The sequence below is a fragment of the Amblyomma mixtum genome, chromosome 3 (assembly GCF_055824585.1).
Source record: "Amblyomma mixtum isolate Tamu chromosome 3, ASM5582458v1, whole genome shotgun sequence".
Taxonomy (NCBI): domain Eukaryota; kingdom Metazoa; phylum Arthropoda; class Arachnida; order Ixodida; family Ixodidae; genus Amblyomma; species Amblyomma mixtum.
In genome coordinates, this window is record NC_143014.1 from 48,610,299 (window position 1) to 48,623,677 (window position 13,379).

Sequence of the window (13,379 nt, forward strand, 5' to 3'; positions counted from 1 at the left end):
GCGCACGCGTCGCTCGGGGATGGTGGCCGCTGCGGCGAGCGAGCAGTTTGCGCTCACCACGGAGCCGTCAGTGAACGCAAGCAGATGGTCGCGTAGTTGCTCGTACAGCGAGAGAGCGAAACCGAAACCGAAATCCAGCTAAGAGCTACCACTGCCGTGTCACGTGAGGGCCTATTTCCCATGATGCTTTCCATTATATTTTTTATGACTAGGCTTCAAGATTGTTACGTCATGGTCCCTCCTAGTTTTCTTCCTCCATGGCAACATCGCTGCCCGCCGCCATCTTGTTTGTTGTCGAAATTCTGGATAGCCTTGGCTGGTCTTGGCTTTTCTGCTATTTAAATTTTTTTTCATCGTTAAAAACTGTTGAGCCTCGCTTTATTTGCACTATCACGTTAAGCAATCAAATATTATTAGTCCTTTTTCTTTTCCATCGGCCTGTTCAGAAATTCCGCTCATTTTCTGTAGCAATTATTTTTTTACTATGAGTGCACTTTGCTTTCCCGTTTAGCACCGCGTAGCCCAAAGTGTCACTCGGGATGCCAAAGCGCACTCCCCGTAAGTGCACTTAACTTGCCCGCTTGACAGGGGTATAGAGAGAAATAGGTAGAAATTAATTTAATAAAAATCAACACGTCTTTCCATGAGGGCATAAATATTTAGTTTCTATTTTCACTTCAGGGGCGCACATTCCAGTGTGCCAGTAAGAGTCAAATCCCCAGCAGCTTGAAAGTGAAGTATTTCCTGGTAATATGGAAATATCACCATCAAATACATCTGAACACAAGCTTCTGGTCATGAAATAAAAGCTGACAAAGTGAACATTTTGCTTTGTTAGTGTTTCGCAGAAGAGCCACCGTCCTATGCAGCTGCACGGAGCTGTTTTTTAATATCAGTCTAACAATAGGTTTCAACTTCATCTACACGCACTCGGCGAAACCACACTGTATTGAGAAAAATGCCTCTTTTCCCCTCTTTCATTGAGAGCACGGTGTTAAGTGCTATTGTCCCAGCAAAACTGACAGTCACTGAGACAAACCAGCGCTAAACAGCTCTGCACCCGGGTAATCTATGAGCGCATTTTCGAATCCATGCATACTGCTTCCAACTAAAAACAGCTCCGAATGCGCATCATGCGTTGAATATACTTCAAAAATTTTACAAAAAAATTATTGTGGCAAAAGAAGCAATATTACGTTTATTTGAAAAATAGCATATTGTTGCCAGACTCTCGTGAAAAACACTGTGGCCAGATTTCGAAAGTAAATTAGTAATTTATTTCAAAACAATATTCTTTAAGAACCAAATATTACTTCACGGCAATAGAAATGATGTCTTAAAATTGGCAACGCGTACGTTATAATTTTGAGTTTATGCAATACGCACATTGTGTCTAGATTTTCGAGCTTTAAAAGTGCATAGTGGCCAGACTTCTATGCTAAATGACTTTTTTTAACACCTTTTAGGAGTCCATTATTACTTAACGTCATTTAAAATGATGACGCAAATTTGGCGACGCGTAGATTATGATTCTATATGTGTGTGTGTGTGTGAGGCACATTGTGTGCAGATTTTCGAAGTTAGAAGAGTGGTGGCCAGAGTTATAAGCTGACAAAGAAAAACAACTTTTTCTTTTTTGAAACAAGGTTTGCGGTATAGTATACGACGTGTTTTTATATGTGTGGTAAAAAGTTATGATTTCCTTGAAAGGTTCAATTTGCTTTACAGTCTCCAAAATCGACTGCAGTCGACATCGATGGCTGGGCAGGTAAAGCTTCGAATAAAACTAATGTTAGTATAATGTAAAACCATAGCGATAAAGGAACGTTGCATTATTTCTAAGCCTTGACGTATCTCGGAATATTTCTGTGTTTGGCACCTAGTGAGGTTTTCCTATTAGCAGAACTTTTCTGTTTCATGAGACGGTATTCAAGTAGAACTTTTTGCTGGGATAGATGGTCCATTCTGACGTAAGTTCGGCAGCGCGAATGAAGGTGCCCGAAGGCGTCCCTTCTTCGTTTCTACTTCGAGCTTCTTCATTCGCCCTGCTTTACTTATGCCTTAGAGATTGTGATTGCCATAGAGCGCATGTACAGTCCCGAATTGTCACGAGAAAACTCTAAATGTCACCCATCCGCCGTGATCAATTAAGGCACCCTTCACTGTAGGCTGTTTAATCTTGGAGTCGATGCTGTCCGTTTCAAGGGGAATTTTTATGTAGCACGTATTAATTGTGCTCTGTTGTATTTCGTGTCGCTTTGTAGCCCCAGGCTGCAACGTCTTATTAACTGCGTGGTTTAATGTTTCAAAGTTTAAATGTTTACTGAAGGTCAGGAAAAGTTATTCCAGCGTTTATTTCCAACGTTTATAAAACAACAACAAACGAACATATAGAACAACACACTGACAAAAAAAAAAGGAACGTGGTAGTTAATCTTTGGTTACACTCTTCCCCTGTATTAATAAATAAAATAGATGAACCCGGAGGTCTCTGTGGGCCTGTGGCGCAACGGATAACGCGTCTGACTTCGGATCAGAAGATTTCAGGTTCGAGTCCTGGCAGGCTCTTTTTTAATTTTTCCCTTCTTGGCCACCATATTGCGAACGGTTTAACATACAAGATATATCGTTCCTGCGACAACCAAAATGTAACCTAGATGGCCAGGTGGTCGAAGTTATTCCGGAACCCTCCACAACTGCACCTCTTTTTTCCTTTACGGCGTGGTTGGGGTGTCCAACGAGAAGTGAGACAATTCCTGCGCCATTTCCTTTCCTCAAAAACCAATCTTTCCACTGTGTGCAACGCGACAGCGGCCAACATACCATCTTATTTGTGTGGGCACGTGAACCATCATTGCTGCTTTGGAAGTATTGCTGTCTTAGAGTATTTCTGTCGGACACGAACCCTTGACAGTGAATACCCGGCCTTCGCCGTGGCTATACCATACTGCAGACTCATCCTGGAGAGAGAGAGAGAGATGACTTTTATTTTTCAGCTCAAGTCCGAGCCTTCCTCATCCTGGAATGCAATCAGGATTGGGAAAGGAAACACAAACCAAAACAGAAACAAAAGGCAAATAATGAAATTTATGCAGTCACACTTTTGAAAGAGGCAATACAATCCGCTGAATCTTTACAGACAAGGACACTCTGTGGCGTTCAAAACGCTACGGCTTCCAGTTACTTCTCGGCCACACGGTAGCCACTGTTGCATTGCAGGTCACACTGGACGCGACTGTGTTGCGCATCAAAGCGGCACGCACGAGCAGGCAACGCGTCAGAACACTGAAGAGCATAGAGGTACTTGACGTACTTGAGTGACGTACTTGAGTGTAAACATTCACGCTTTTAAACCCAAAAACCCTACTGAGGGGCATGATGTGGGCAGCCTTCATGGAGAATGCAGCAGCACTGAGCACGCCCGGGGCACCGTCAGAAATCGTCGGCTGAGCGTGCCTCCACACACACACACACACACACACACACACACACACACACACACACACACACACACACACACACACACACCCACACACACACACACACACACACACACACACACTCACTCACTCACTCACTCACTCACTCACTCACACACACACACACACACACACACACACACACACACACACACACACACAGTTACTAGAACCAACTCAGTTTCACAGCTCCCCATACCGCCCAGCGGAGGAGAGTGTCCCAAGCGGCGGTCACGAGAACTAACGGCGGTGTAGTCGAGCCTTGCTCCCTGCCGGGCGCGTCGTCGGCTACAGGCAGCGCTGAAGCGAGGAGCGGCCGGCACTTATGAGGTTTTGGCGAGCTGCGTTTGCGCTCTACATGGCTGCAGTAAAATAATACTTCAATTGCGGCCGCTTTTCCTTCGAAGCTGCGTGTTATCTTCGAGAACACGTTTGTGTGATGCGAAATTAGGCTTTTAATATCGTGAAAAAAGTGCAAAAATGCTGGCAACACGCTCGCGAGCATTGTTTCTTGCTTTGCTCAATGGCTTGTGTTTTCTAGCGCGTACCCCAGTGCATAGTTCCTATAATGTAAAGAGGTCAGACAAAGTTTCAGTGCGTGGGTGCACTCTACTTTAGGAGGGAACGTAGTGAATAATCGAATATCCACTGCGTTGTCGGTAATGCTGCGGACTCCAGACTGTCACTTTGTGCAGCGCAGCTGGGCATTTCGGAATGCACTTTTGCGATCTCGGAATTCTCTAAGTTACCTCGTGGCACTGCTGTCGCGACACACTGGGCACCGCGATCCATTGGAGGCTTTCTCTTCGGCGTAGTGCATTTTGGCTTTGAAATATGCGCCTGGAATAAAGGAAACAGCTTCGGAAGAGAGCCTGGTGCCAGCATCCATTTCCCTGTCTCCAAAAGCACTTCCGTACCTTGCACTACATGGGGATAGTGCTCTAGAAGGTCTTCTTCTTCGAAATGGAGATCACGAACTTTGCATTTCGAAGTCAGTTTGCGATCCTTTCTGTGAAGTGCACGCTCCCATCTTTTAAACTCGATGTGGTCTTTTGGCGGCCCGAAGCAATGACGGTCCGTTGAGTCATCGTTGCGATACCCGCTATTGCACCCCGGTGAAAAGCAGGTCGGCATGAACAGGTCCGATGTCACAAAATACAAACAAAAATTAACTAAGAAGCAGACGACACAAAGCGGCTGTCGCAAGCGCGCTTTACAAAGGGCGCAGCAGGGCCAGCAACCAGCGTCGCCGCTTCGGCCAACGTTTCTAGGTAAAGACAGTTGGAAAACATGCTCCGGGTATGCGGCCCCTTTCTGTCGCCGATTTCATCTCAAAGAGATACGAGCGCCATCTTTCGGCTGGTAGGAGTACCGCGTTTGTTCTTCCATGGCCTCCGTGCCTCCGTAACCAGCTCAAGCATCGGTACTTTAACACCGCGCTTGATCTCAGAGGCCACGATTTCTCTTCACCGCCGCGGCGCCCATTGGCTCCGCTTGGTCACAGTTTGCTGCGCGAATGATTAGTGTTAGCTCGCGCCTCGCATCGTCTGCGCAGGGGGCGGCTGCTTTTAGCCGCGCTCATCTACGAATTGCGAAGTCCGCGTGCGCTCTACGTCTGGGGTACGTCAGGGCGGGATGCTCGAGGTTGAGCCTCTGGCTGTAAATATCGGAAAAAACTGAAAGCCCTTCTTTCCACGGTTTAGAGAAACATGACGTACCGCTTGCCTCCTCGTAGTTTATGTTGATAATATTATATAAAAACGTTGAGCTGGGAGTAGCAGACGACGCGCTCATCCTAAAGCGACCGCAGCGCCACCGCCTAGACGGTGATCGCGTGGGGCCGCTCTGCTCCCTGGCTCGCCGGCGCAGTTTGCCAACTGTCTTTACTAGAAACGTTGGCTTCGGCGGACGCGGTTACTGCGACGCGCGTCTTTTCTATCTCTGTTGCTGTTATGTTAATATGTAAATAGTTTTATTACCATTGTAACTCTCCCCCTGTCCTTTCTACAATCCTCTCACCTCTTTCATTTCACTCCTACACACTGCCTGCTATCCTTTATTTCTGTTGAACCAGCTGAGGCGCTTTCAGCAGCGATGGCAGATGCCGGAGCTAGCAACAATCTTTTTCCTTTCATTTACCATGTATTGCTTTCAACTCTCTTCTGTCTGCACGTGGCAGCGGTGGTGGCTCAGCAGTATATCGGTGGCCCGAAGAAATGACTGTCCGTCGTGTCATCGTTGCGATACCCGCTATTGCACCCCGGTGCAAAACAGGTCAGCATGAAGAGGCCCGATGTTACAACATACAAACAAAAAATTCAGGCGCCGCTTTGAGGATCTAAAGTGCGCGAGACAAAAGCCTTTCCACGCAACTTTGGCGGCACGGCTGTTGGCACACACGAGGCGGCAGAACCAACGTTATTTTGCGAGGAGGCAATGGGGTGACTTGGTTTGGCTAGCCATGACTAATTGGGTCATGACCCATGCCTTACTAGTCATGATTGGTTACTAACTAGTCATGATTGGTTAATGACTAACTAGCAATGACTAGTTAATTGATGGCTGGTTAATGACTAGCTAGTCATGACTGATTAGTTGATGACTAACTAGTCATGATTCGTTAATGATGAACTAGTCACGTCTGGTTAATGACTAGCTAGTCGTGACTAACCAGCAATGACAAACCAGTCATGACTAAGCAGTCATTAAGCAATAATAACTAGTCATGCCTGCTTAATGACTGACTACTCATGACTAACCATTCATTGACCAATCATAACTAGTCATGACTACTTAATGACTAATTTATCATGACTGCTTAATGACTAACCAGTCATGACTAATCACTAATTAGTCATGGTTAGTAATGACTAACCAGTCATGACTAACCATGAGTGGTTAGTGGCTAGCTAGTCATGACTTACTAGTCATGATTGGTTATTGACTTACTAGTCATGATTGATTATTGACTAACTTGTCATGATTAATTCATGACTATCTAGTCAATATTGGTTAATGACTAACAAGCCATGATTGGTTAATGACTAACTAGCCATGAATAGTTAATTGATGACTGGTCAATGACTAGCTAGTCATGACTAATTAGTTGACGACTAACTAGTCATGATTGGTTAATGACTAATAGGTCAGGACTATTTAGGTCATGACTAATTAGTTGATGACTAACTACTCATAATTGGTTAATGACTAACTAGTCATGACTAGTTAATTGTTGACTGGTTAATGACTAGCTAATTTGACTTATTAGTTAATGACTAAATAGTCATGATTGGTTAATGACTAACTAGCCATGACTAGTTGATTGATGACTGGTCAATGAACTAGGTAGTCATCACTGATTGGTTGATGACTAACTAGTCATGATCGGTTAATGACTAATTAGTCATGGCTATTTAAGTCATGACTAATTTGTTGATGACTAACTAGTCATGATTGGTTAATGACTAACTAGTCATGACTAGTTAATTGATGACTGGTTAATGACTAGCTAGTTTGACTTATTAGTTGATGACTAGTTAGTCATCAACTAATAAGTCAGTTGATGACTAACTAGTCATCATTGGTTAATGATGAACTAGACATGCCTGGTTAATGACTAGCTAGTCACGACTAACCAATCATGACTAACTACTGATGAGTGATTAATGACTAACGAATGACTAACCAGTCATGACTGGTTAATCATCACTAGTTAGTCATTAAACAATCATGACTAACTAGTCACGAGTTAATGACTGGTTCAAATGCCAAATGAGTAGTTAATGACTTCAAATGCCAAAGGCCCTGGTTCGATGCTCAGCCTCGACACAGCTTTTTAAGTAGTGACGCCGAAACACGGACACATCTGCCGACACGGCTGCAAACGACAGTATGAGGCATTAAAGGCTTTCGCCTTAAAATTTACTGAGAAGCGGACAACACAAAGCGGCTGTCGCGAGTGCACCTTAAAAAGGGCGCAGCAGGGCAGCGAGCCGCACAGAGCGGCGACGAGGTTACGAGGGAGCAAGACTCGATCGCAGCGCCACTAGTTCGCGCGACCGCCACTTGGGACAGCTCTCTGGCACCGCTGTGAAACTCACTTGGTTCTAGTAACGTTGCACACACACACATACGCCGCCGCGGTGGCTCAGTGGTTATGGTGCTCGGCTGCTGACCCGAAAGACGCGGGTTCGATCCCGGCCGCGGCGGTTGAATTTCTTTGGAGGAGAAATTCTAGATGCCTGTGCGCTGAGCGATATCATTGCACGTTAAAGAACCCCAGGTGGTCGAAATTTCCGGAGCCCTTCACTACGGCGTCCCTCATAGCCTGAGTTGCTTAGGGACGGTAAACACACACACACGAGCGCACACACGATCACGCACACACACACACGCAGGTGGAACCAATGGTTAAAACAACCTGGTTTTGCTGCTGCTGGCCGCAAGACCAGTTGCGATAGCCGCCATAGAAGGAGGAGTCACAGTAGCGACGCGGAGCGTAAGTAATACCCCTGTCAAGCGGGCAAGTTAAGTGCACTTACGGAAAGTGTACTTTGCTGTAAGTACACTTTGCCGCATCTAAACGACGCAAGTGGAGTGTCACTCGCGGAAAGTGGGCTCCGCCAGGAGTGCGTTCACGGACCATACTTCGCTGGCCGAGTGCGTAGCCTCGACGCCAGCGGTTCCAATGGTACAAAATTTATAATGCATAAAAAGTAATTACAACTTTATTTTACGTGTTATAAACTGTTTTCAGAAAAAAGTTCGTTGGTTATAGCTACAACCGAAGCAACAAAAGAAGTAAACGTGATCAGATGCAACATCGCTATAGTGCCTAGAATATACTGGCTAGTGTGCGCAGAGCGCGCGTTTCGTGCGGGAGGGCGAGGCCCCAGCCGCGATGCCTGCGCGGAGAGGCCGCAAGGGGCGCTGCCGGTCGGGAGGGTGCGCGAAAGCCGGCGAACTCCCGTCGTCTGCTGTCGCGCCGATACCTCAGCGTCGCGCGATTGCTCGTGTGAACTCAATGTTTGACAGGCATCATCTCTTGGATTGTGAAGCTGGAAGACGCTAAAAGTGAGCAAAAACATCTTGAAATGTTAAAGGCTAAGCGGCATTGCAAAGAGAGGACGTGTTTTGTTCCGCTGTGTCGAAGCGGTTATCGGCCTAACGAAGAAAAGGTTTCTTTGTTCACTGCATCGGCGGACCCAGCACGGCTTGCTGAATGGAAAAATAAGATCAAGTGGGCAGACAGAAGGCTGACACCGAAGGCTGTCGTATGCGGAAAACATTTCGAGAACGAATGCACAGAAAGATCTTTTTAAGATTACAGTGAACGGCGTCGTGAACGAACTCGCCCGAGCGAAGCCACGCCTGAAGCCCGATGTTGTCCCTACAGTATTCGAAAATTATCCACCTCATCTTGTGCCTAAAAAGACGGTGAAAAGGAAGGTGCGAAACATTTGCGACCAAGGACCGGCACCTAAACAACGGAAGCGAAATGTCGAGCTGGTGGATCCCCAGTTGTGCTCTGCAGTCGACGGTGATGATACGCGGGTTGACTCTCATTGCGTCGCTCGTGGAGGCGCATCAGAGGAACTCCAGAAGCGTTCCGATTCCGAGCAGACAGACAATGCTACAGGACCGGTGTGCGATAGCGAAGCGATACTGCAGTGTCCGTGCCCAAGTGATGTTCGGCACCCGTTCGATAGAATTCTGATTCTGGTGACATGGATGAAGTTGCCTGCTGCGTCAAATGGCGCTTTAACTTATGTCTGTTGCGAGACCGAAGCTGGTGACTTCTCGCAACTATTCATCGAAAGACTGGTGACTTTTGGAAAACCTTTGCGTGAGCACGGTTCTATAATTGCCACAATTTACTTCCGAGGAAGAGAAAAGGAAAAGCGCGTGCTTACAGCCCGCCATGAGGCAGAGACATTAATCAAAGAAATGGCTCTGCGTGGCCTCTGTAATGGATGTGGCATGATTCCTGTTCCAGGCAAGCACACTTCATACAGAAGTATGTACTTTGCAGAGAAATGCTTGCTGACCACCGATGGAAAAGGAGAGTCATGCTTGCACTGCAAATATTTACGGAAGCTCTCGCAGAACATGTACAGAAGAAAAAAGACGAAAGATCCTTGCAGTGGCAAAAAAAAAATTTTCCTCGTGCTTTGAGAAAGACAAATAAAAGCCGGGTCAATGCCCAGCAGCATGTGACTCAAATGAAGGAGCAAAACAATGCACTGAGCGAAGAAGCACTCGAGGCAAAAATACAGTCACTCCCGAAGAAGCAGCAGTTAGCTGTGAGAGCTTGTTTCCTGACCGCAAGACGAAAGTCTCTGAGAGGCATGCCTTATGATGATGCCTGGATTGTGGAGTGTTTGCTAATGAGGATGCGGAGCCCAAAGCTCTACGAGCACCTTCGGAAGCAGAACATTATGATTTTTCCTGGGCGAAAATGCTTGCAAAAATACCTGGAACGATTTAAGGGTGCCTTTGGTCTCAACACGAAGGTTTTTGAGGCTTTAAGCGAAAAGACCAAAAGCACGGACACGTTCAGCCGTAATCGTAACAAGTTTTCTTTACTTGGAACTTTTAAAATTTATATAAACTATAGGCTGCAATAGATTCATAATAGGGTAGTGGTTTATCTGTTTCCGTACTAATATAGTCAAAAGCTGTAAGTTTGATATCCTGCCGCTGTGGCAAATATAAAATGTGCTACTCTATCACACAAGTTAATTTGTGTAGGTGAAGGCTGCACGGTGTCTATCTGTTGCTGGCTATCTGCGACAGTGTCTATCTGTTGCCACTGCAATTGAATACGCGCTTTTTCGTACTTTCTGTTGGCCAAAAAGCATTACCCCCACTCGCACTTCCCCTTTGATTAAACATGCTGCATTTATTCTATTAAAACGAATTGTGTGTTTTGTGAAACGTTTTTTTTTTAGTTGTAACTCCATCAACCGCTTACGCTCGCGTGTGCTTACATTTGGTTAGCGTTTGGTTTGGTTAGCCCTTTCCAACCCTCAGCGGCGCGACGCGTGCGAGAAACCGGCTCGCCTCGACGCGCGCGCTCAACCTACACCCTCTCGCATCGCAGCGCCGCCATGCGGCCGCCGCGGCAGGCATCACCTCGGGTGCCACCGCGCCGCCCGCGCTCAGCACACTAGCCAGTATATTCTAGGCACTATAACATCGCTGCCCGCCGCCATCTTGTTTGTTGTAGAAATTCTGGATAGCCTTGGCTGGTCTTGGCTTTTCTGCTATTTAAATTTTTTTTCATCGTTAAAAACTGTTGAGCCTCGCTTTATTTGCACTATCACGTTAAGCAATCAAATATTATTAGTCCTTTTTCTTTTCCATCGGCCTGTTCAGAAATTCCGCTCATTTTCTGTAGCAATTAATTTTTTACTATGATTGCACTTTGCTTTCCCGTTTAGCAGCGCGTAGCCCAAAGTGTCACTCGGGATGCCAAAGCGCACTCCCCGTAAGTGCACTTAACTTGCCCGCTTGACAGGGGTATAGAGAGAAATAGGTAGAAATTAATTTAAAAAAAAATAAACACGTCTTTCCATGAGGGCATAAATATTTAGTTTCTATTTTCACTTCAGGGGAGCACATTCCAGTGTGCCAGCAAGAGTCAAATCCCCAGCAGCTTGAAACTGAAGTATTTCCTGGTAATATGGGAATATCACCATCACTTCTGAACACAAGCTTCTTGTCATGAAATAAAAGCTGACAAAGTGAACATTTTGCTTTGTTAGTGTTTCGCAGAAGAGCCACCGTCCTATGCAGCTGCACGGAGCTGTTTCCAATATCAGTCTAACAATAGGTTTCAACTTCATCTACACGCACTCGGCGAAACCACACTGTATTGAGAAAAATTCCTCTTTTGCCCTCTTTCATTGAGAGCACGGTGTTAAGTGCTATTGTCCCAGCAAAAGTGACAGTCACTTAGACAAACCAGCGCTAAACAGCTCTGCACCCGGGTAGTCTATGAGCGCATTTTAGAATCCATGCATACTGCTTCCAACTAAAAACAGCTCCGAATGCGCATCATGCGTTGAATATACTTCAAAAATTTTACAAAAAAAATTATTGTGGCAAAAGAAGCAATATTACGTTTATTTGAAAAATAGCATATTGTTGCCAGACTCTCGTGAAAAACACTGTGGCCAGATTTCGAAAGTAAATTAGTAATTTATTTCCGAACAATATTCTTTAAGAACCAAATATTACTTCACGGCAATAAAAATGATGACTTAAAATTGGCAACGCGTACGTTATAATTTTGAGTTTATGTAATACGCACATTGTGTCTAGATTTTCGAGCTTTAAAAGTGCATAGTGGCCAGACTTCTATGCTAAATGACTTTTTTTTAACACCTTTTAGGAGTCCATTATTACTTAACGTCATTTAAAATGATGACGCAAATTTGGCGACGCGTAGATTATGATTCTATATATGTGTGTGTGTGTGTGAGGCACATTGTGTGCAGATTTTCGAAGTTAGAAGAGTGGTGGCCAGAGTTATATGCTGACAAAGAAAAACAACTTTTTCTTTTTTGAAACAAGTTTTGCGTTATAGTATACGACGTGTTTTTATATGTGTGGTAAAAAGTTATGATTTCCTTGAAAGGTTCAATTTGCTTTACAGTCTCCAAAATCGACTGCAGTCGACATCGATGGCTGGGCAGGTAAAGCTTCGAATAAAACTAATGTTAGTATAATGTAAAACCATAGCGATAAAGGAACGTTGCATTATTTCTAAGGTTTGACGTATCTCGGAATATTTCTGTTTGGCACGTAGTGAGGTTTTCCTATTAGCAGAACTTTTCTGTTTCATGAGACGGTATTCAAGTAGAACTTTTTGCTCGGATAGATGGTCCATTCTGACGTAAGTTCGGCAGCGCGAATGAAGGTGCCCGAAGGCGTCCCTTCTTCGTTTCTACTTCGAGCTTCTTCATTCGCCCTGCTTTACTTATGCCTTAGAGATTGTGATTGCCATAGAGCGCATGTACAGTCCCGAATTGTCACGAGAAAACTCTAAATGTCACCCATCCGCCGTGATCAATTATGGCACCCTTCACGGTAGGCTGTTTAATCTTGGAGTCGATGCTGTCCGTTTCAAGGGGAATTTTTACGTAGTACGTATTAATTGTGCTCTGTTGTATTTCGTGTCGCTTTGTAGCCCCAGGCTGCAACGTCTTATTAACTGCGTGGTTTAATGTTTCAAAGTTTAAATGTTTACTGAAGGTCAGGAAAAGTTATTCCAGCGTTTATTTCCAACGTTTATAAAACAACAACAAACGAACATATAGAACAACACACTGACAAAAAAAAGGAACGTGGTAGTTAATCTTTGGTTACACTCTTCCCCTGTATTAATAAATAAAATAGATGAACCCGGAGCTCTCTGTGGGCCTGTGGCGCAACGGATAACGCGTCTGACTTCGGATCAGAAGATTCCAGGTTCGAGTCCTGGCAGGCTCTTTTTTAATTTTTCCCTTCTTGGCCACCATATTGCGAACGGTTTAACATACAAGATATATCGTTCCTCCGACAACCAAAATGTAACCTAGATGGCCAGGTGGTCGAAGTTATTCCGGAACCCTCCACAACTGCACCTCTTTTTTCCTTTACGGCGTGGTTGGGGTGTCCAACGAGAAGTGAGACAATTCCTGCGCCATTTCCTTTCCTCAAAAACCAATCTTTCCACTGTGTGCAACGCGACAGCGGCCAACATACCATCTTATTTGTGTGGGCACGTGAACCATCATTGCTGCTTTGGAAGTATTGCTGTCTTAGAGTATTTCTGTAGGACACGAACCCTTGACAGTGAATACCCGGCCTTCGCCGTGGTAATACCATACTGCAGACTCATCCTGGAGAGAGAGA

At 45.2% G+C, this 13,379-nt stretch overlaps 2 non-coding genes across 2 annotated transcripts; both read left to right on the forward strand.

Moving 5' to 3' along the window:
• The first annotated feature begins 2,495 nt into the window (after nt 1–2,495).
• Nucleotides 2,496–2,568, forward strand: TRNAR-UCG (transfer RNA arginine (anticodon UCG)). The gene has a single exon. It is a non-coding gene; the product is annotated as a tRNA-Arg (tRNA).
• Nucleotides 2,569–12,901: 10,333 nt separating this feature from the next.
• On the forward strand, nt 12,902–12,974 carry TRNAR-UCG (transfer RNA arginine (anticodon UCG)). The gene has a single exon. It is a non-coding gene; the product is annotated as a tRNA-Arg (tRNA).
• Nucleotides 12,975–13,379: the final 405 nt, after the last annotated feature.